The sequence below is a fragment of the Thalia democratica genome, chromosome 3, assembly GCF_965202585.1.
Source record: "Thalia democratica chromosome 3, ktThaDemo2.hap1.1, whole genome shotgun sequence".
Taxonomy (NCBI): Eukaryota; Metazoa; Chordata; class Thaliacea; order Salpida; family Salpidae; genus Thalia; species Thalia democratica.
In genome coordinates, this window is record NC_139167.1 from 5462426 (window position 1) to 5487937 (window position 25512).

Here is a 25512-nt window from a genome sequence, read left to right on the forward strand (position 1 = left end):
GTCTCAAGTTTTATTTATCTCAGGAGGTAAAGCTGTAAGCGTGCTTGCAATTCTGACAGGCAAAATCAATGACATTTTCAAAGGAAGGAGGGTTGAGTCTCTGCTTGTAATATTTAAAAGTCGGCATAAAATTGTCTAATTCATCATCTGCTACCATTTTCTATATGTATGTGTATAATGTTTGTGAGAGGTCTTAAAATACCCTTAAATATAAAGATTCAATACACCAGAAAAAATATTCCAAAAGAAAAGATCTGTTTGAATGAAAATTATAGTTTTAGAAGAAAATATCTTATTGGGGTCGTTGGTGATCAACTCAATTTCAAAGGGGTCAATTGGCCTCCTTTTTAATCTGGCGGGGATCACCTTGAACACTTCAATGGTATCAGGGACGGTCCAGTTAAACTGCGGGGCTGCAGAAGGTGTCAAAGTGGCAAGCTGTGGCTCCACGAGCTTGAAGATCCAAGAAACTCTTGACATGAAACTGGATGAGGGGCAATCTGGTCTTGATGGTGTTTATCAGGTGTCATGCGCATTATTTCAAATTCTTGTAATTTAATATAATGCTAGTAGGAATAAAAACTATTGAAATTAACTTTTGATATGGTTTTAACTTGTAAAGCACAGTGTTTTTTTTTTAACAAAATCTAATTTACTTGTTAGCAATTCTGTCTAATTTATGGAAATTGTTTAAAATGCTACAACAAGTAGATAAACTTTATGTAGTTTATAACTATCATATTAAGTTTAAACTACGCTTATTTGGTTAAAAAGTGTTTTAGTTACAAGGACTTTACACTTTTATTATTTAGTTGCCCATGATTACTGATAAAATAAATTTTATAAATCGAAATTTTCTAGAAAATCTAATTTTTTTGTTAGAGTCATAAGAAGTCTTAGCAATTAAAATCTCAATAATTTAGACTCTCTGAGTTGAACATATTAACCATGGCCTAAACACACTCACATATAAAAATCTATATCAAGTTATTACCAATGCCACTAATTTAAATTAGTGTATAAAGTTTAAATAGGGGGATGTACAGTTATGTAGTTCATTGTATCAGTGATAATTTTTATCTTTACAGAGATTAATGTTTGAAACAAAAGTAAAATAAATTAAAATTGAGAGTTTTTTTGAATCACAAAATATAAAACTGAGTATAAAGAGATGAAAAATCTGCAGCAATTTTATTTAAAAACACATGTTTTCTGACTTTTTTTTAAATATTAGCAAAAAAAATATCCAATTAAGATCTCAATTTTAATCTTCAGTTGAGTAAATATTGTAACACTTTTCTTAAAAAATTTAAATATAAGGCAGGTGGAATAATGCATGATGAGCACAAACGTTAGGGGATGAGTTCTGATGTTTTTCTACTTAAAAAAATATATTTAAAGGGTAATTAGACTTATACATTTGTCAAAATATACTTTTATAATACTAGCAAGTTTTCATTTAAAAAGGCTTTGTAAAAACTATATTTTATGCTTGGTTCAGGGTTTTTAAAGCTTTTACAAAATTATAGTAGTATAAGTCCCTAAGCTAAAACTTAAGTTTGGAAAATCAATTGAATAAATAATGAAATAATTGAACTAAAATAGAAGTATATTATACATTTTATTTGTCTACAATTTCGTAGAAAAGTGTAAGTAAATTAATTTACCAAAAACAAAAAATGAAATAAAAAAATTCAAAGACTTAGGTATACAAAAAGGCCGCTCAGTCATCGAGTCGCATACCACTCTTAAATGATAGATATATGAGATAAAAAAACAAAAACTTTAACTATTCAACTCTTTGAAAGAGTTGGTTTTTAAGAAAAGTTAGTTTTTAATAATTAATTAAATAATTTTTATAAATTTTAGGCTTCAAAAATAAAATTCTAAATAAAACTTGATTTAAAAATAATAGTAAAAGTGCTATTAGTAAAAAAAAAATATTAGATATTAGTTTATAAAAATGTTTTTTTATTTACCGACAACGTGGAAACTTATTTTAAAAGAAATCTACTGTTTTAAATTTTATGACAAAACTATTTTCTTCAAATTTATCCAAAGATTTGAAAAACAAATCAAAACTATCTACAAAAATTTAACGATCTAAAGTTACTAAACAAAAGTCAATATTTAAAATAAAATTGTGCAACTTCTATAGTATAATTTTAACTTTAAATGTAGTAAAACTGACTAAAATTATAAAACATGAATAATACTTTTCAATATATTGAATTTTGTTAAAAGTTTTTATTTTATGGAAACTTTTTTGTGGTACTTTCGTTTAGTAATTTAAAGGATGGGTAGCTTTCTCTACATTTGAAGTTATAAAATACCTGTTATTGTGTGCTATAAACTACACTTTATGAGATTTGAAAAAAAAAGATTTTTTTGTTGGTATTGTATTTACAATTGAAAATAGAAATAGAATTTCATAACATAATTGTTATTTCAACTTGCATATCAGTTGTAAAGGCTTTGATTTTTAGTTTTGAATTTAAATTAACAATTATGTGTTAATTTAGAAATTATTAATATTTTGTTTTAAGTCATCGATTAACTTAATCTATATTTTAGTTTATTCCATCAAAAAACTTTGTTAAACTCTTTTGCGATGAAGTCAAGAATCGAATGATGAAAAAGAAATTTTAGAAAAGCTTTTAAAGATAGCCAAAATAACTATTGGCTGTTAACGTAACAAAGAGTAACGTCGTTAATTTTAAAGTTTATGTTTAATTTGTTTTTAACGTTTCCATTTATTCAGTACTGTTTGAAACTACCATTATTAGACTGTCAAGTCGAAGTTGAGCTATATTTGTTTTTAGATATAATAATGTCGTGTAATATATTAAGTCTATTGAAATTAAGAGAGTTCTAAATAACTTACACCAATTTAAATATTAATACAAAGCATTTATAAGCAACATTTAAATAATCTATGCTTAGTCGTAGAATAAAACACTAGAAAACCTTTACCTGGCACTTTATTAAAAAATACAGGCGTAAAGTTCAAGTGTAGAGGTAGACCCAAATTACTTTTTACTATGCAGTCGGTGATAAAAAAACAAAGAAAAAGAAAATTTAATGAACAATTTCAAAGTTTCCAAGCTTAAAATCAACTTTAATATACTTCTTTTACAGCAGTTATGTTACTTTTTGTACGAAAATTAACCGGTTTCTAAGTAAAAATGATTTTTTAGCTTATAGAATAAAAGAAAGGGGAAAGTAAAGTAGAAGCGCAGTGGGTTTCAGGTTGGGTAAAATTCCCTTTTTATATTGTTTACATAATTTTGATATTTATATCCATGTTTACAAACTTATATTCAAATTGTATCTTTACCAGGGCCTAAATTGAAGATGAAAATTTAATAATGTAGTTTATCAAACGACAAAAAAAAAATGCACAAAATTTTCGGTCCTAAGACGTGTTAAACGATACAAAGAACCTTTCGATTATTGAGCCTTGCACGACGGATATCTCTTGTAATATATAATAATTATTATATAACTGTAATTACTATAATAATTATATACTAAATTATATAATAATATATAATTAATAATAAATTATATATAAATTATAAAAAATATTATAATAAATAAAATTTATAATAATTTTTATACAACTGTAATTATTATAAATTATAATAATATGCAAAATAAATTTAAAAAAATAAATTGATTTATTAAGCATTTAATTGCATTAATAGTTTTTAAAATATTGCATTTTAATGACTATAATATAACGAAAATTAAATATCTCAGTTTAGTTTATAAATATTAAAACTTTAGCGGCATGCAACATTAAAACGTAAAATTATGTTAAAATACTGCAATTTATATTATACAGTTTAAATTTAATTTGCTTATAATATTAATATGTATAAAAGAAATATACAAATTAAAGTATCTATGAAATGTATTTAATTAAATTTTTTTTTAAGTTATTAAAATTTTAATATTTTTATGTAATGCGATTTAAATTTATAGTTTTAGAGCAATACATTAAAACTTTAGCTGCATAATACATTATATATTTGATTAAATTAAAATATTTCTGTTCAAAATTAATTTATTTATAATATAATGTTAATATGTATAAAAGATAAAAATAAATTCCTGGGGTACACCTTAATGAACAACTTACCGTGAAAATAACAAATCAAAAATTAAAAACAACTTCCAATTAAAAACTCAGTACAACTTTGCTAATTTTATCAAGAAAACAAAGTTTTTCACGTTTGAACTCAATCAAACGAAATCATCTGAGGGAAAAGTTATGAATTTTTTTTTAATATAATCATGCAAGAAGGCATTAGGCTAAACTATTCATATAAAATATAAACCGTCAACCTTTGGTACAATATACTTTAACAAACTGTATTTTATTGAAGTATATTAAAGGGGATTACATATACAAAGTATAATTAATACTATCTAAAAAAGAAAGCTTAAATTATGTTTTTTTAAAATTAAGTTCATAAAAGTCTTCACATGATGAAGATTACTTAAATGAAACTTAAAAAACATTATTCAATGTATGATTCAATCTGGTACATTTACGGTGAATATATATTTACGTATTATACAATTTAATTCACATAAATCTTTAACTTTGAGTACACTATGTTTTAACCAAACTATATTTTGTTCAAGCTCTTTAAACATGACCATATTTATAAAAACAGTTAATATTATCAAAATTTTTGTTGTTGATGTTTCAGATAATTTCAAGTGTTTTTTAATGTGATCACTACTAATAAACTAAGTAAAACAAAACGATTTCATTTTTTTTTATAAAATATTTATCTTTTAAAGTTTTTTTTAAATTTCGTGTTTTAAACTGAATTTATAATTATTAGTTAAAATAAGGCATTATTGATTTTAAAAGTTGTTCACAAAAGGATAATAAATATAAACTAACTTATATTATTTGTATATTTAATAAAATATACTCATTTAAACTGCTTTATATAAACAGGGTTGCCACTCGTTTGAAAAAAAAATTTCCAGATTTTCCAAATTTCTTCCAGAAGTACACATTGTTGGGTCTATTTTTAGTTTTAAGTCAATTTCTTTATAAGAAACTGTGTTAAATAGTATAAAAATTTTGAAAAGATATTGTTAAGTTACTTTAAATGGGTTTAAAAATAAAATTTTTTTTTGATGATGTCAAAAAATCATATTTATATGATATATTTTTCGTGTCAAACCGAAATTTTGCTACTGAAATTGTTAAAAATTCCAGGTTATTTGATAAAAATTCCAGGTTTTTCCAAATTATTTTTGCCTAAATTGTCGAATTCTAGGTTTTTCCAGGTAAAGTGGCAACCCTGTATAAATATTTTTTAATTGCAATGTATCATAAAACATATGATAAAATATCTAGTCAACAAAATTTAAAAAATTAAATTAAATTTATATTTATTATAACAAGTCATTATTGATATTAAAAAATGTTTTCAAAATAACAATTTAACGTAAACTAATTCACGTTATTTGCTTATCAAATTTAAATTGTATGTTTAATATGCGTTGTATAATAATATTATATTGTTCGTTTTGTATTAACTTAAAGTGCAATATTGAGTTTTATTGCAATATGTTAATAGCAATACGATTATAAAACACTTGCAATTAAATATTTATTAGTTACATAAAATTGTATATTCATTTTGTATATAATTATTATGTTATTAGTATATTTTGTTTAAATTGCAACATTTTAGTATAATTAATTAGATAAAAAAACTTAACTTTTGTTCTATTTAAAGTGACACAATTGAAATATGTTGTAAAAATTACGGGTTATTTAATTTTTAAAATAAGAACTTTAAATTGTACATTCTTTTACATGTTAATGTAATATAAAATATATTATACTAATATGTAAACTTTAATTTTAAATTTATGATTGGTATATAAATAATTTAAATATGAATTTGAAAATTTTAATATCAATATCAAAATGTAATATGTAACTATAAATTCTCCTTTGAAAAAGTTTTGATATTGAAAAAGCGTTTTTCTCTTAAGATGGCCATAAGATAGGGGTGGGGAGAAGGCTAATTTCAGCTTGATATTGGTCAAAATCATTAATATTTCAGGAAATATTACCAATATTTTATATTTAGTGTAACAAAATTGTTTTTAATACGCTAAAATCTAAATTAATAGTTTACTTTCCACATGTGATGATGTGACAAAACAGAGTGCTTGTATTCAAAAAATATTTTACACAACAAAAAAGTTATGAACACAATGCAGCCTGAATTATCATGTAATAGTGTAAGGTAATCTAACTAAAAATTCCTTTAGATTTATTTTATTTTTGTACTACAAAATATAAATTTTTATACACTTTAATTATGATTTAAAATATATCAAGTATAATTTCAGCTTGATATTAGTTCAACATCATCCTAGCTAGGTAACTACTAATATTATAATTTATAATCAATATAATTAATTCTGGTTATGGTTAACTTTAGGTGAGCACCAATACAAAATTGAAAATATAATACATTCAATGTCTAATTGAACCATAATTTTTGACTAAAATAATGATACTTTGTTTCAAACAATTTATATAAGTACGTAGAATGAAAACTAAAATAAAATATTATAGACTTAAATATTTGACTAATTTTATTTAACAATATCATAATCAATATAAATTATTTATTGATTTAATCATTTTATATTGTTAAAAATAAGCAATTAAATATTTAAGTTTATTAGTTCATGATATATAAGTTTAACTTTATTCATGTATTTCTAAAAGATTAATTTTTAGCCTAAAATTGTGACTAAATAAGACATTAAATGTATTATAACTTCAGCTTGATATTGGTGTTCATCTAAAGTTAACCATAACCTTAACTCTTCTTATGTATTTATATAGCTTGTTTAAAACAAAGTACCTTTTAATATTAAACATCTAAAATTTTTAATTTTTAGATTGAAATTATGGTAAAAAAAGATATTGATTATTATTGAATTTCAGTTTAATATTGGTGCAACATAGTACTAGGCTAGGTAAATACTGGAAAACTTCCTAAAAAATTGATCTGTAACACACTTTGAAAATAGTTACTCTGACCTGCAACAGTGTTACAAAAGTTTCTGTGAAAATTATTATTGATGTGTGGTCTGATGGCATAGGGGCCCTAAAGACAACTTTAAAACTCTCTGAGTTGAACTGGAAAATTGAAACCTAGTGGTTGACACATATACAATAAAAAAATTTGTAGTATCTAAAGAGAATTAAAGTGATTTTCAACTAATATCAAAAAAAAATGTATATAACATTTGGTTATGCTCTTCAGGTCAGCACCAATATCAAAATGAAAATACATTTGATGTGTTATTTAACCATAGTTTTAGGCTAAAAAAACAATACTTTGTTTTAAACAAGCTATATAAATAAATAGAAAGAACAAAACTAATATATTATAAACTAAAATATTCAATCAATTATATTTTACAGTATCATAATCAATATAAATTATTAAATTGATATAAACTAATTGTAATAATTAGTTATAATAAATTGTAAAATAAAAGCAATTAAATACATTAGTTTATTAGTTAATGATATATAGATTAATTTAATTCATGTATATACAAAAGATAAATTTTTATCCAAAAATTATGATTATATAAGACATCAAGTGTATTATAATTTCAGCTTGATATTTATAGTCAACATAAATTCTTATATTGAAATAATCATTTAATACTGTAAATTAAAAGCGATTAAACATTTAAGTTTTATTGGTTTAAGATAAAATTTAATTTTGTTTATTACTTTGCCTTAAATCATGCTTATAAAACACATTGAATATAATACAATTTCAGATTGATATTGGTGAAACATCATTCTTGGTAATTACCAAACTGCAAATTAAAACCTAGTGGTTGACACATATACAAAAAATTATTTAATTGTATCCTATTTCGAATTTGAAACAATTTTGTGTATGTAAGTGATAATTTAGAACACTTACATATGACTTATAGTAATATTACTATAATATTAGTAATAGTAAACATCACTATAACAGATAAAAAATGAGTAAAAACTAAACACAATATTTAAAACTCTTGTGTATAGCTATTTGTTTCTTATTTCTGTTTTTTTGTTAATTTCTAATTATTTGAATTTTGAGCACCTTTCTCTAGCTTGCATTTTTTCAACTGAAAGCGCAGTGTATTACTGACTAAAACTAAAAACAGACTGCGGGTACCCTTTAGTTGCCAAAGAAAGGTAATTAATTAATGCATGAAAAATTTCTCTAAATTTTAATTCAAGTACATTTAACACATAGTACTAAATACTTGATTAAGACAAAGTAAATCTAGCACAAATAAATATCATAGTTTTTAAAACTTATATCTTTAATAAATTTTAATATCTAAGTTTAATAAATATTTTAATTCATAAAGACCGTGCTTAAATAACAGTCTAAACTCTAAGTAGAAAATTTCAAATCGAATTTAAAATAATGCGTTCTGAATAGTGGCAAATATATAATTAAACCATACTTTAAACCCGTAGTGGTTGTTTAAAATTATTTATTAAAAAACTATTTAAAAACAGTTCTTTTTAATACTTTTTTGGAGTAGAAACTTTCCAAATTAAACGGATCACAAAAACTTTTTATAATTTTGTTATGCAAAAGCCAGAAGACTTTAAAAAAATATATAAATAAAAAAGTTACCCACATCTACATCAATTACTCTATTACGCCTTAATGTTAAATTTGAAAAAAGAAGTTATTGAATTATTCAGATACCGTTTGCTTATGATGTTATGTTTACAGGTATACTTGCAAATGACATTCGCATTATGGGAATATTTCAACTCGCGATCGATTTCCAATCAAAATCAAATCCGAGATCGCTTACCGACCAAGGGTAAGAGTTAAAGGTAACACTGTTATCTTATAAGAGTGATAGTAAGAAATAAAAATTAATTATAAAACATTAAAAAAAAACCTTTTTGTGTAAGATTTGTGTGCGAACTGGAATTAATCGCAGGTGAGAATTTTAAGTATTCCAAACATAAGTTTACCTTTGTAGACCTCTTATATTGCGGAGTGGAGACATCGCGTTAAGTTTCTAGGATAGTTGCTGAGTCAGTGCTGACCACAAAGAAAAGACAAACACAGTGCTATTTTTGATCACTTGCATTGCATGAATACTCAAAAGTCAAAACTCTTAAATCGATAACAATTTCAAAGTCGTTAAGAGCTCTTTAGATGATAATCGAAAATGAATAGCTCAAAGTAAACAAGCAAGTATCTGTAAATGGAAAGATAGCCTTACTAAAAAGTTATTAACTCAACTTTCGTTCTTTATTGTTAATAGCCTGTTTTTATAACTTTGTATAAACACGTCACAGCTAATTTAAATAAAAAAATTATAAATCTTCAAAACTGTTTTACGTTTCATTTACCTTTTAAAAAAAAGTTTGAAATCATTCAGTTAATAAATATATATCAATGAAAAATACAGTCATACTAATTTGCAAATTGTAATGATTAGTTCGGTGAATTATATTTTTTAAAATGGTTTTCGTGTAGGGAATTTATTAATGTTTATAAAATGTATCTTGTGACCACTCACCTCAAAAAAAAGCAGCCACTGTCTAGCATTTTACATAAGTTATAATCAAGAGGATTTACAGATTTTTTAATTGCAAACAATTTTAAATAGCTTATTATCAAAATTATTGGTTCTGCATCTGTATTGGCCAACAAAGAAAATACCAACAATGTTAGTTTTAAGCTTTTTTACAAAGATTTTTTTGTAAAGCTAAACAAACACTATAAGTAAAATATAAACAAATATAAATGATAATTAATTAATGTAAAAATAAAAGAAACCAACCTAGCAAGTTGCCGTCAAAAAAGTGGTAAATATAAGAAAGTATTTTTATATATTATATAGGTTATAAACAAAAAAACAATACAGTTCCTTTCAACAGAATAGGTGATTTTTCCACTATTAAAACTTTTAGAAATTTATTTTTTGCACTGGCCATAATAACATAAAAAACTAAATACAATTTAAATAGTTTTTACTTTGTTTATTATTATATATAACAGTTTTTCACAGAAACTGGTTGAGCCATTGTTGAAGGAAAACCCAAGGAGGTTTGTTATTTTTCCCATTTAGTACCATGACATCTGGCAGTTTTACAAGAAAGCAGTTGCTTCATTCTGGACTGTTGAAGAGGTTTGTTTTATATGTATGATATATTAAAGTAAAACATAAACTTAGTAATAAATTATTTATTACATATAATTTAATCACTTCCATTTTATAGTCAGTAAATTATTAAAATGATATTAATAGATAACTAAATCAATTGGTTACAAATATTTTGGAAGTTCAAAAGTAACATATATAATTAATTTGAGCTAACATGAACTTTCAATACAAGAAAAGTTAGCTTTTGAAAAGTAGTGAAGTAATTATAAGGTTAAAAAAAGGCAAATAATAATTTTTGCATATATTGTACATCCAGTTTTATCTTATTGTAGGTTGACCTGTCAAAAGACATGAAAGATTGGGACAACTTGAAAGATGATGAGAGAATGTTAATCAAACACATCCTTGCTTTCTTTACTGCCTGAGATGGTATTTTCAATGAAAACCTTGTTAGTTTTTATTTGATACGTTTTAATAAAAACAACATATAAAAGGGTTTTCAATCTATTAAACTAAGTAAATGATTAATTTTTTTGCTTAATACAGGTGCAACCTTATTGCAAAATAATTTACTCAAAATTATATAATCTTTTAACTGTGAAATTCTACTTTATAATGTATAAAATTTAATCAAAATAAATACTACAGATTGAAAGGTTCAGCCAGGAAGTTCACATTTCAGAGGCCAGATTTTTCTACGGATTCCAAATCATGATTGAAAATATTCACAGTGAGATGTACTCTCTGTTGATCAACACTTATGTCAGGGAATCAAAAGAAAGGTTGGTGATTTATTTTGTATTAAGTATTAGATAAAACAAGTATATTCAAAGGAATAATTATAATAATTGTATTTGATGGTCGATTGAGGTACATCAGAGAAACATAATATCTTAATAAAGGTATAAAATGAGATTTTTAGTGTCTTCTTTTAAGTAAAAGTAATTTATAAATTTCTAATTAACTCATTAATATTTATGACTTTACTACTTTGATGTCAAAAAAGTGGTAAATATTGGAAAGTATTTTTATGTATTATATAGTTTTTGAACAAAAAATGATACAGTGTCAATCATCAAAAAACGTGATTTTTGGAAATTTTTAGAAATTTTTTACACTGGCCATAAAAGTATAAAATACAAAATACAAATCAAATAAGTTTTTACTTTGTTTAATTTTATTTATTGTATTTAAAATTTTTCACAGAAACTGGTTGAGCCACTGTTGAAGGAAAACCCAAGGAGGTTTGTTATTTTTCCTATTCAGTACCATGACATCTGGCAGTTTTTTAAGAAAGCAGTTGCTTCATTCTGGACTGTTGAGGAGGTTTGTTTGATACATATGAAATATTCAAATAAAACATAAACTTAATAACAAATTATTACATATAATTATATAATCACTTCCATTTTATATTCAATAAATTGTTAAAATGATATTAATAGATAACTAAATCAATTGGTTACAAATATTTTGGAAGTTCAAAAGTAACATATATAATTAACTTGGGCTAACATGAACTTTCAATACAAGAAAATTAGCTTTTGAAAGACAAAACCAGTGAAATAATTATAAGGTTAAAAAAAAGGCAAACAATAATTTTTGCATATATTGTACATATAGATTTATTTTATTCTAGGTTGACCTGTCAAAAGACATGAAAGATTGGGACAATTTGAAAGATGATGAAAGAATGTTCATTAAACACATTTTTGCTTTCTTTGCTGTCTCAGATGGAATTGTCAATGAGAACCTTGTTAGTTTTTATTTGACATATATTGATAAAAACAACATATATAAGGGGTTGCAACTTACTAAACTAAGTAAATGATTAATTTTTTGCTTAATACAGCGGCAACCTTAATGTGAAATAATTTACTCAAAATTATATAATCTTTAACTGTGATGTTCTGTGTTATAATGAATTGTATAAATTTTTTTCCAAATAAATACTACAGATTGAAAGATTCAGCCAGGAGATTAAGGCTTTAGAGGCCAGATTTTTCTACGGATTCTAAATCATGATTGAAATATTCACAGCGAAATGTACTCACTTTTGATCAGGGAATCGAAAGAATTTGGTAATTTGGTAATTAATTCAATATTATAAAAGTGTATTTAGTATATTAATTTCGTTAGATTTATGGGTGATTGAAACTTAAAATAAATCAGTAGAGTAAGTGGCTGAACCAATGAACAATTTATTAATATTTTTAATAGTTATATGTTTTCTTTTATTTTGTACAATAATCTACTATTTTGTATTTTGTAATTAGACCTAAGTTGGGATTATAATGTATTGTTAAGATATTTGTTAATAATAATTGGGTTAATATTACATTATTTCTATATTTAATTTTTAAATGCAATATACTTTTTGTTTTTTTTATTAAATGAGGTTAAATTTTTAAATTATGGCCAAAAGTTAAAGCAGTTTGTAAAATTAAGCAAAGTAAATAAAATATTTTACAAATTATTTGTCATGTAAGATGTAAGTTTTTAATAACCTGTACAGCAGCCTTAATAATTTTTTTAAGTATTAATTTAATATGTAAAGTGTGGTTTGATAGTTATGTCAAAAGTTTAATTTGTGTTAATTACAGTAAATATCATAACAATTCTTTGTAAAATATTGTAAACTAAACTTCAATTAGTTTTAAATACGTGTAAAACATAGTATTCATATATAATTTATATGAAATGTGAGTTTAAAGAAATTTTGTGTACTTTTTCTAATTATTTCTAACTTGTATTATGTGGCCAATAGCTGAAGCTAGTATTTAAAAATGCTAAATTCATATTATTAAGTTCAAAAATTAAGCAAAGTATATTTAAAAGTTTACTGCTAAAAATAAAAAGTTAATTAACTCTTTCAAAAATTTCATTAAAGTAAACAAGTCTGCTTCAAACTAAAGTTATAAAAGTAAAATGCTTAATTGCAAAAATGTAATTAAATTTTGTTGACCTATAATTGCAATTTAAAAATATTTTTTAAAGTCATCTTTTATAATAGTCACTTCCTGTGTACAGAAACTTTATTCTAATTTGTATTTATGCCTTAACAAAAAATAATGCTTAATTGATTTTACTTCCTTTTGTAGTGTCACAAAAATTATTAAGTTTATTGTATTTCCTTAAAAAATTTTCGGGTAGTCAAAAAGTAATAAGAAACAGTATACATACAAATTTCACATTTAAATCAGTTTAAATAACTAGGTTTGAAACTTATGTAATTATAAAAACTAGATCTTAAACATATAGCTTAATTAATTACTCAATTTAAACTTATTAGACTTTGTGATACCATTTTGGTGTTTTTTGTGATATGATCTAATTAAGATTAAAATTAAATTTAAATTGAATAGTTAGCAAAACTTAAGCGTAATTTTTGTGTTTTTCAAAACATTTAAACTACACAAAATTCTGTTTAGAAACATATAAATTAGGCAAACTGTTTACTATCTTTAATTAGTAAAAAAAATATGATACTATTTCTGTATCAACTGTCTCATAATTAAACTATAAAGATTCAAATAATGAAATATGAATAGTGCAGCTGCCATTCAATGGTTTAACTTTAGCACCAGTCAACATATGATAATAAATTAGTTTTATTATATTATTGAAACTAGCTGACTTATGCAGATACTAAAAATAAGTTCTCTGCACAGAACCTAATGGTCCAACACAGTTGTAACAAAACTATATATCGCAATGAAAAAAAAAAAAAAACATATACATTTAATATATAACCTAAATTATTGATATTATTAAATCCATTCTATTTCTTACAAGTTTATTTCTACTAGTAAATGTCACTATGTCAAAACTTTTCCTCCATACAGAGCCTACCTGTTCAACGCGATTGAAACGATGCCATGCGTGGCAAAGAAGGCTGACTGGGCGATGAGGTGGATCAGTAATGAGAATAGTTCATTCGGCGAGAGAGTCATCGCGTTCGCCTCGGTTGAGGGAATTTTCTTCAGCGGAAGTTTTGCCGCCATCTTCTGGTTGAAAAAAAGAGGTTTGATGCCAGGACTCACATTCTCCAATGAGCTCATCAGCAGAGATGAGGTTTCACAGTTTGAGCACGAGTTTTAAGAAATGATTTTTTAGACCAAGAGTTAAAATTTCCAACATTTATTCATTCAAAATTGATAACCTAAAGCCAATTCATGTTTTAAAGCCTTACTTTTATTGTTAACATTTATATATTTTAACTATACCTAATTAAGTTCTAAGTATCTAAATAACAACTAATTCTAAGTTTGTTCAATAATTTCAACAGGGTCTGCGTACAGATTTCGCCTGCTTGATGTTCAAACATCTTGTAGAAAAACCTTCAGTTGAAAGAATCCTACATTATCAAAGATGCCGTCAAAATTGTACAGGTGAATATTCTATTGACTTGATTTTAAAATATTAACAACTGAACAGATTTATTCACATACTAAATTTATTTAGAATTAAAGAAAATATTGTTATCCAAAAATATTGAATTCCTCATATATATTATTTAAAATTCTAAAATCTGATTTGAAACTTGTAATAATGAAAACACGTTGATGTTCAACAACTTTACTAAAAACATCTGTTAAAAGCTCTTCAATTAAGATTCTTAAAAGGTGAAAATAATGTTTCTTTTGCCAACAGCTGTAACATAATTTTTTATTACGTCATGTTGTGTTTGTTAGATGTCATAATGTCATTGAAAGCCAAACCCCTGACTCTCGAGTGTAAAAAAAATCGTGTTCATAGTGAATAATAGATGGGTAAAACAATTATAATAAAAGAACAGATAAAAAAAAATCTTATTAAAACATTTCCTTAAGTAAAATATTACATTCTTGGTTGTGGATTGTTTATAAATTTTTATTAATTCAAACAGGAATTCCTCACCCAAGCACTCCCAGTGAGACTCATCGGTATGAACTGTGAAATGATGGAACGTTACATTCGTAGCCGACAGACTGTTGGTTGAACTTGACTGCCCTAAGGTTTGATATGCAATGAATAAGTTTGATAACTATACAGTACTTTATTATTTGGTTACTGCTATGACTAATTGGGGAGCGGGTCAGAATGACACAGCGACAAAATGACACGGTCGTCAAATAGACACGGTGCGTCACTTTGGCACAGCGACAAATAGACACGGTGCGTCACCTTGGCACGGTGCGTCAGTTTGGCACGGAGGGTCACTTTGGCACGGCGACAAAATGACACGGTGCGTCACTTTGGCACAGCGACAAAATGACACGGTGAGTCACTCTGGCACGGTGCGTCACTTTGGCACAGAGGGTCACTTTGGCACAGCGACAAAACAACACGATGCGTCACTTTGGCACAGCGACAAAACGACACGGTGCGTCGCTTTGGCACGGAGGGTCACTTTGGCACAGCGACAAAACGACACGGTGCGTCACTTTGGCACGCAGGGTCACTTTGGCACAGCGACAAAACGACACGGTGCGTCACTTTGGCACGCAGGGTCACTTTGGCACAGCGACAAAACGACACGGTGCGTCACTTTGGCACGCAGGGTCACTTTGGCACAGCGACAAAACGACACGGTGCGTCACTTTGGCACAGAGGGTCACTTTGGCACAGCGACAAAACGACACGGTGCGTCACTTTGGCACGGAGGGTCACTTTTGCACAGCGACAAAATGACACGGAGGGTTTATTTAGCACAGCGACAAAATGACACGGTGGTTAATAAGGGAGGGAACAATTTGTTGTGAAACTTCAATCTTCATTGGTATGGACAACGATCTTGTTTTTCTAGGAAACTTTCGGTTTCCTGTCTTCCAACCGGTTTTGTAGAATCAGCAACAATCACATTGTTTAACTTTGAAAACAAAGACCGCAGGAATTATTGATTTTGACTTCATATAATAAAGTGAAACACGTAATGTTTATACCTTCTGTTGTCCATCTTCATACTTATAAACAACATACTCATTTTTAAGCAGTAGTAAGGTGTAAGGTGTGCTTAAAAGCTGTACTTAATAAATGTACTGTTGTATCATACAACGTTCACAAAGATGCAAAAGCAGCAACTTTTTTAACAAAACACGACTGGCAAAGTTAAAGGGAATTTATTTTTGATTTCTTTCGAATGGAAAAACTTAAACACAGTTTTGTACTAGAACTTGAAACGAGTAACAAAAATTAAAAAATGACTTGCCATTTTACGAATAGAAAGATAAAAACTCATATAAAAATATTTTGTAAACTTCAGCAACATTCTGATTTAAAAAATACAATTTACATTTTAGATCAATCATTCATCACATCAAAACAATAAACTAGTAGGTGTAAACACAGAGAAAATTTGTTCTATAAACTAAAACTCAGACATTATCGAAAACAACTTTTCTGCTGTTGTAATTCTAAATTCTAATGCGATTCTTATTTTACGTTTTTATGCTTAAAAAAGTAATACTTGCGCTCTTTTGGCGACTTAATACGTTGTAATTTTGAACTAAAATACTGCGTTCCCTGACGATTTACGTTAGTATCAACATCTTCTAAAAATCATTGTGCACTTGACTTAAAAGATTTAAATTTGCGCCTCTATGCGACTTATGTAAGTTGTAACATATATCGTGCATTTAGAAGTAGAAGTATAATGCTCTTTCGCAAATAAAATTGTGCACCTAAGCACTAAAAATGCATAGATAAAAGTATAAGTACAAATAACCGAAAATAAGTTAGTTTTTTTAGCAAAACATTCCCTACATCAAGCACCTCTTTAAATAAAACTCAATAAATCACTATTACACACTTGTAATAGACTATTGTAGACTTGCTTTAACAAAGTACAATTTTTCTTACTATTATAATACTAAAACTAATAGTATAAATGCTATTTGATTTCTTATATGCAAAAAAATACTATAATATCTGTCATACTCTAAGTTTAATTCTTTATATTTTAGGCTACAAAGTTTTGTAAAAATAAAAAAGACTTATAGAAACTTTAACTTTAATAGAAATAACTAAATTGACGATAAACTTAACATTTAATAAACTATTTTTAAGAATAACTAATTTTGATTTATTAGAACTCAAGTTGTATAACTTCAGTGCTTAATTTTCTTAAAAGTGATAAATATATAAATGCGCATGAATAGTTGCATCAGACTCTTAATTTTCTCTTAACTGTTCCTATCACTATTTTTATTTTTTCATAAATTTAGGCTCCATGACCGTTTATTTTAATTATTTGCTTTTAGATAAGTTTATTATACGTTTTCAATACAGAGTTTTAAGTAAACATCCTAACTTATTAACTTTGGTTGAATATTTTTTTGTATGTTTTTGGAAATTTAGGACTTAACATTAAAAAAAATTATTTCTAACTGCTTGTAATAGATTGTTAAAGCATATGATTTACGACTCGATAACTGAAGTGTTCTTTGGTATAACTTTTCGAGCGATAACCTTTTGTCGTATAAAAAAAAAGTAATAAAAAAACTTTTATGTTTAAACAAACTACTAGGTTAAAATATTAAACATATTTAATATAACTGGCTAGTTATTACAAAGGCAGCTAAACTCTGTATTATTAAAAACTAGAGTTAAAACACGCATGACTTATTCTTACAACGAAATAAGTCAATTCCTGATAATAATTTATTAAACGTTTAACAAAAAGTACTAAATTTTATTCATTACATAAATATGAAAAGTCGTGAAACGTAAAAAATAAAACTTAAGAATATTTTTGTTTTTATCCTATGACTTAAATTTTAAAGCATTGTATCATGTATACTTTCAAATGTATCAAGCTACTATAGTTTGGAAAAAATATAATAATTTTTTTCTTTAACTAATAACTATCAAAATTTTACAATTAAAAGTTATATTACTGAAGAAGTTTAGTTTTGCTTATAAGTTTGTTAATCCATGCTATAGTGACGTACCGTGTCATTTTGTCGCTGTGCCAAAGTGACCCTGCGTGCCAAAGTGACGCACCGTGTCGTTTTGTCGCTGTGCCAAAGTGACGCTCCGTGTCATTCTGTCGCTTTGCCAAAGTGACCCTCCGTGCCAAAGTGACGCACCGTGTCGTTTTGTCGCTGTGCCAAAGTGACCCTCTGTGCCAAAGTGACGCTCCGTGTCATTTTGTTGCTGTGCCAAAGTGACCCTCCGTGCCAAAGTGACGCACCGTGTCGTTTTGTCGCCGTGCCAAAGTGACCCTGCGTGCCAAAGTGACGCACCGTGTCGTTTTGTCGCTGTGCCAAAGTGACGCACCGTGTCATTTTGTCGCTGTGCCAAAGTGACGCACCGTGTCATTTAGTCGCCGTGCCAAAGTGACCCTCTGTGCCAAAGTGACGCACCGTGCCAGAGTGACCCACCGTGTCATTTTGTCGCTGTGCCAAAGTGACGCACCGTGTCATTTTGTCGCCGTGCCAAAGTGACCCTCCGTGTCAAAGTGACGCACCGTGCCAAAGTGACGCACCGTGTAATTTTGTCGCTGTGTCATTCTGACACCCACCCGACTAATTGTATATTTATAATGATATAAGTATCTATACATCTAATTTGTAGCTGGCCTCAGTTTTGATATGAAACAAATTTATATATATCTAAGGCAGGGGTCGGCAGGCAGTTGGTGGTCGCGGGCCAAATTTCAAGTTTTCAATGTCTTTGCGGGCCGCAGTTTTAGTTTTAGTGACATTTGAATAATCTTATGGTTTTAGTTTTAGTCACACTAGAGAAAAGTTTTACTTTTATTCACCTTATTATTTAAAATGACTTTTAGCTATACATAGAATGCCTATTCAAATTAATATTCATTAGATTATGATTTAAATTGACTAATATACTTTAATAAAATGTACTAATAATGTTAATAAAATATGTACTTTCATAAGCACTTAATAAGTTAAACTTAATACATTTTTAATTTTACTTACAACCTAACTCTCTATAAAAACCTAACTTGAAAGACAATTTATGGGTTACTTTTATACATTTGTTATATCATCAACATTTTTTCATATTTCTAAGAATATTTACTTCAAAAAAAGTTTTTGCGAGTTAAATAATTTACACTCATTAAGAAATTTAGTAATTAGTTAACATAATAAAATTAATACCTGATTGTATTCCAGAAAGCTAAAACAAATGGTTTAACATAATTAATTCTCAAATACTTTAATAAAATATTTTATTAGTAATTAGACTTTTACATGGTTGCCACTTAAAAAGCAAAAATGTCTGATATGTATCAAACCAGCTTTAATTTATTAAAATTTGAAAAATCTAATAAATAGTTGTTAATCAAGCTTAAATAACTAGTTAAAATATCATCATTATCAAAAAGTACACAAAGTGTATGAAAACAAGAAAAAAATGCAATTAGTAAACTACATTTCAGTCATAAAAACTATTCTGAGAATTGGAAGACTTCTTTAAAGTGTTTGAAATAAAAGCTTCACACACACCTGAGTTTTCAAGCTATTAAAATAGCCTGTTTGTGTAGCAACCCAGTTAATATAAAGTTCACTACATAAAGAAATAATAAAGGTTATTAACAGTAAATAAATTACATGCCAAAAATATATAACTCAGCTGGAATGGACAATTAAGTTTCTTAAACAAGTTTAACAAAAGTATAAAATTTTATTGAGTCATTAACAAAGTAGAATTTTTTTTATTATGCATGATAGCAATTCTTTATTTGCAATAAGAATATTGCATTTAAAAATATTAATTGTAAAATAGAAGACGAGCTACAAGAATAAAAAAAGCGTTAGTTAGGAGTTATTGCGAGAAACAATGAAAAAAATCACCAAAGTCATTTCCGACAAAGCACATTTTTATCTTCAGTAACTACAGAATAAACAGAAAAATTTGTTAAGACAAGTAATAAAGTAGCAAAGTTAAATACCTAAAATGAGATATCGTTTATAATTGAAAAATTTTATAAAGAATTGATGTTGGCGGTAATGAAAAACTTTTGTTTATTTCTTCAATGACAACATGAAGTCGTGTTTAGGAAATGCATTAAGGTTATAAAGTCGCATAAATCAAATTAGAACTTTAATCAAACTGTTAACATGAGAGCAGTGATAGAAAAACTATTGCTCATCTGAGAATTTTTATTAGAGATTTTTTTACTAACTTTGACATTTTAGTAGAATTGCTTGGTTTAGTCCCAACGCAAAACACAACAACCGGTGAAATTTTTCAAGTAACGGTGAAATTTACCAATACGGAGTTTTTAGAAGTACAATTCCTTCTTTTATTTTTAGTATAAAGTTTAATTAAAGTTTAAAAAAATGTCTTAAAACATTTATCAATATTAAAAAGTACTGTTAGGCTACTATAATATATTTTTTAATAAAAAAACATTTATTTGGTAATTTTTTTTGAGTCAAATCGAAATTTTATTACTTTAAGTGTAAAAATTGTTTGAAATTCCAAGTTTTTTCAAAAATTCTCAAATTTAAGCTTTTTTTCTAGAATTTTTAACCGTAAATTCACAAATTCAAAACTTTTCTTGGATTCAACTTTTTTGGCAACACTGATTGTTCATTCTTTAATGTACACATAATATAAATTTGAATTATATCAGCTGCAAGACTTAAATTTTAACATATATTAAAACTCAAACTAACACTGTGGATTGAGTAAAACATACATCATAAGTTTAATTTGCCACTCTTTCAAGCAAAAAAGCCAGCCTGAGTCTACAAAAACATTCCTGATATTTTTGTATACAAAAAGAAATTCTAGCCAAAAACTTAAAAAATGGCTTAAATGGCCTGAGACTTGAAGTCTTCAAATAGTGATAGTCTGAGTGTGTGTCAATGTTTAGTTGTTTATTTGCTTGAATGATTAACAATGTACAAACTTTATAAATTTACCATCCCTATATCTAGTTTATATTAAATAGGTAGCTCCAAAAAACAGCAATTGTGTGTATTGATATGTAAGGCATAAAAATTAACTTAGCTTGAAAAAAACAATGTTTGAAAAATGGAATGTATACCTAACAAAAACTATATTAACTTATGTCATATATATTGTTTTAAATGTGTCTGTACAAATTTAGATATGACATGTATAAATAACAATGTTAGAAAAGTATGCGTTAACTAAACTTAAACTAACTAAAGTATTAAATAAAAAGTGGTTTGAAATATGAGCATTTTTTTAAGTTGGTGTGCATAGAAAACTTATAAAAAATTAAAATGTATCAAAACAAAAATCAAATGAACCTTATTTCTTATTACTATGTTATTTTAAATGTTTTCACACTAAAATATAACATTTACAAATAAAAAAATTACAAAAGAAACTGAGGTATAAAAAATATTGAAAACGAATATCTAAGCTATAAAGAAATTACAGTTTAGTTAATTACTGTGCATTATTTTTGTACAAAATGGAAAATATTTGCATTTAGTTTATTTAATAAATAGGTATTATATAACCAACTTATTAAATCCAAGCACTCTTGACACTCTTTTTTCAGATAATTACTTACTGTTGTAAAAACGAAGTAATTGTGAAACTGAGAAACATATCCTGTTAGAAGGCTAATCTAATCTGTCTTTTTTACGTTTTTAAACTAAAGCAGTAATTTCTTGAAATTATTTTAAAATGTTATAGAGAGACTTAAAATCAAACTAATCAAATTAAGTCTAATTACCGAAAAAATTTAACTAGAAATATAGTTTTGCTCAGCGGGCCACATTTACATGCTCGCAGGCCACAAAGTTTTCTTTCGCGGGCCGCATTCCATTCAAAAAAATAACAAGCTCGCGGGCCGCAGATTTACCATTCGCGGGCCGCAATTGGCCCGCGTGCCGCAGTTTGCGGACCCCTGATCTAAGGTATGATTCTCAAGATAAGAAAATAATGTTTTGTTTTGTCAAAAATTACAAAGAAAAAAATACATACAAATTGCACACTTAAATTAGTTTATATAATTATGCTTAAAACTTATACTTGTGTAGATGTTTAACATATATCTTAATTAATTACTCAATTTAAACTTTTTACACTTTATGATAACAACACGGTGTTTTTTGTGATAGGCACTAATTAAGAACAGAATTAAACCTAACTTGATAATTTGTTTGAACTTTGCGTATTTTTTGTGTTTACAACATTTAAAACTACACAAAGTTCTGTTTAGAAACATATAAATCAAGCAACTTGTTTACTATGTTTAATTAGTATACCTTTTCAGTATCACAGTATTTAGTATACATGATACCGTTTCTGAATTACTGTTTTAAAATTAAACTATAAAGATTCAAATATTGAAATATGAATAGAGCAGCTGCCATTTAATGATTTAACTTTAGCACCAGTCAACATATGATAATGAATTAGTTATATTATATTATTGAAACTAACTGACTTATGCAGATACTAAAAACAAGTGCTCTATACAGAGCCTACCTGTTCAACGCGATTGAAACGATGCCCTGTGTGGCGAAAAGAAAAGAGGATTGATGCCAGGACTCACCTTCTCCAATGAACTCATCAGCAGAGACGAGGTAATTTGTTTCGTAGTTAATTATGAAGCACAAGTTTAAAAAAACTATATTTCAGACCAAGAATTTAAAATTTCAATATTTAATTAATATTTATAAATATTTAATTTTATTTAATAAACATTTATTTGATTAAAATTGATAACCTTAAGTTAATTCATGTTTAAAAACCAAAATTTTATTGTTATCATTTTATACATGTTATTTATATTTAATTAAATTCTATGTATCCAAATAACAACAACTAATAATAAATTTATTCAATTATTTCAACAGGGTCTGCACACAGATTTCGCCTGCTTGATGTTCAAACATCTTGTTGAAAAACCTTCAGTTGAAAGAGTAACCTACATTATCAAAGATGCCGTCAAAATTGAACAGGTGAATACAAATCACAGTTGTATGAATATTCTATTGACTTGATTTAAAAATACCAACAAGTGAACAGATTGGATTATTCACATACTTTGTTTATTTTGAATTAAAAAAAATATTGTTTCCCAAAAATGTTGAGTTACTCTACATGTTCTTTTAGAGTTCTAAAAGAGGTTTCAAAACAATTACCTTTAATAATGAAAACACTTTGATATCCAACAACTTAATTAAAAACATCTGCTAAAAATGCACTTCAATTAAAATTGCTAATAGGTGAAACAAGTGCTTCTTTTGCCAACAGTTTTCACACAATCTCTTATTACGTCATATTGTGTTTGTTTGACGTCATAATGTCATTGATAGCCAAACCCTCGACTTTTGAGTGTAAAACAAATCAGTTCATTGTGAATAATAGATGGGTAAAACCATTATAATAAAAGAAAAATTAATTAAAGACAATATATCTTTAATTAAATATTTCCTAAAGTAAAACATTACATTCTCGGTTGTGTATTGTTTATAAATTTTTATTAATTTAAACAGGAATTCCTCACCCAATCACTTCCAGTCAGACTCATTGGTATGAAATGTGAAATGATGGAACGTTACATCAAATTTGTAGCTTACAGATTACTTGTTGAACTTGATTGCCCTAAGGTTTGATTCTAGTAATTCATAATATTGTAGCTAATTGTGTAAGTGTTTTAAAGTCCAAGTAATTTAAAAACTACTATGCCCAATGTTTTTGCTTAAGTTGGTAATAAAACTGATTAAAATGTATAACAACATTATTAAGATGTTATATCATTTTTTTGAAAATAGTTATGCTAACTGCAGGAAGTTAATGACTAACGTAAGCTGATTTCGATCTTTTCTCATTACAGGTAATCACAGCGAGAACCCATTCGACTTCATGGAACTGATCTCGTTGGAAGGAAAAACAAATTTCTTCGAGAAGAGAGTCGGAGAATATCAGAAGGCAGGCGTTATGAACTCGCAAAAAGACGAGGATTGTCACGAATTCGCTCTTGATGAGGATTTCTAAATTAATAATAAATGTAAGAGATTTTATGAACAGTTTGGCTTTATGTGAGGTTTTTAGACTGAAAATTATTTATTCACTTTATTTTATAAAAAAAAACTATATAAACTGTATGTATTTAACCATTACCCATTTATTTCACTATTGAACAAAAATTAAAGAACCTTTTTAGTTATAGAGTTAACTTATATATTATAAGTCTAAGAGCCGCCTAAAAAGTCAAACTATCAATGAAATACTAGAATATCTTTTTAACAAAAAGATCGAAATTGTACTAGTTCTTGTGAAAGTTTCCAGTTTGAATGATTTATGAAAAGTTGCAATACACAACCTAAAAAAAGTACTAAGTAGATTTGAAATGCAATCTTTTAAATGTGATGTTTTGTATTATACTATATAAATTTTATTCCAAATACATACTACAGATTGAAAGATTCAGCCAAGAGGTTCAGTTTTCAGAGGCCAGATTTTTCTACGGATTCCAAATCATGATTGAAAATATTCACAGCGAGATGTACTCTCTGTTGATCAACACATATGTCAGGGAATCCAAAGAAAGGTTGGTGATTTATTATAGTGTATTTAATATTCTAATTTCATTAAATTTATGGGTGATTCTATGTAAATCAGTAAAGTTGGTGGCTGAAATTATGAACAATTATTAATATTTTTGATAGTAGCATGTTTTCTATTAATTTGTATAATAATCTAATATTTTATATTTTATAATATTGAGATTGGAACTGGGATTAAAACGTTATGTTAAAATATTAGATAATAATAATTGGGTTAATATTACAATATTTCTATATTTAATTCTTAAATGCAGTATACATTTTGTTTTTTATTAAATGTGGTTCAATTTTTAAACCGTGGCCAAAGGTTTAAGCAGTTTGTATTATTAAGCAAAGTAAATGAAATATTTTACTAAGTATTTTTAATGTTAGATAAGGATTTTAATAACCTGTACAGCAGATATTTTTTAAAGTATTAATTAAATGGTTTGATTACATGGTTTGATAGTTATGTCAAAAGTTCAATTTGTGTTAATTACAGTAAATATCTTAACAATTCTTTGTAAGATATTATAAATTAAACTTCAATTAGTTTTAAATATGTGTAAAATATGATTTATATACAGTTATATTTTTATCTAAATATATAATTATTTCTAATTTGTATCATGTGACCAATAGCTGAAGCTATTAAAAAAAAATGTTAAATGAATAATATTTACTTAAAGCTACATATAGAAGGGGTTGCAACTTAATGAACTAAGTAAATGATTAATTCCTTTCTTTTTGCTTAATACAGTGGCAACCTTAATGCAACATAAGTTAGTCAAAATTATATAATTTT

At 26.4% G+C, this 25512-nt stretch overlaps 1 pseudogene; it reads left to right on the plus strand.

Moving 5' to 3' along the window:
• Positions 1 to 379: 379 nt before the first annotated feature.
• Positions 380 to 24699, plus strand: LOC145831697 (ribonucleoside-diphosphate reductase subunit M2 B-like; annotated as a pseudogene).
• The last annotated feature ends 813 nt before the right edge of the window (positions 24700 to 25512 follow it).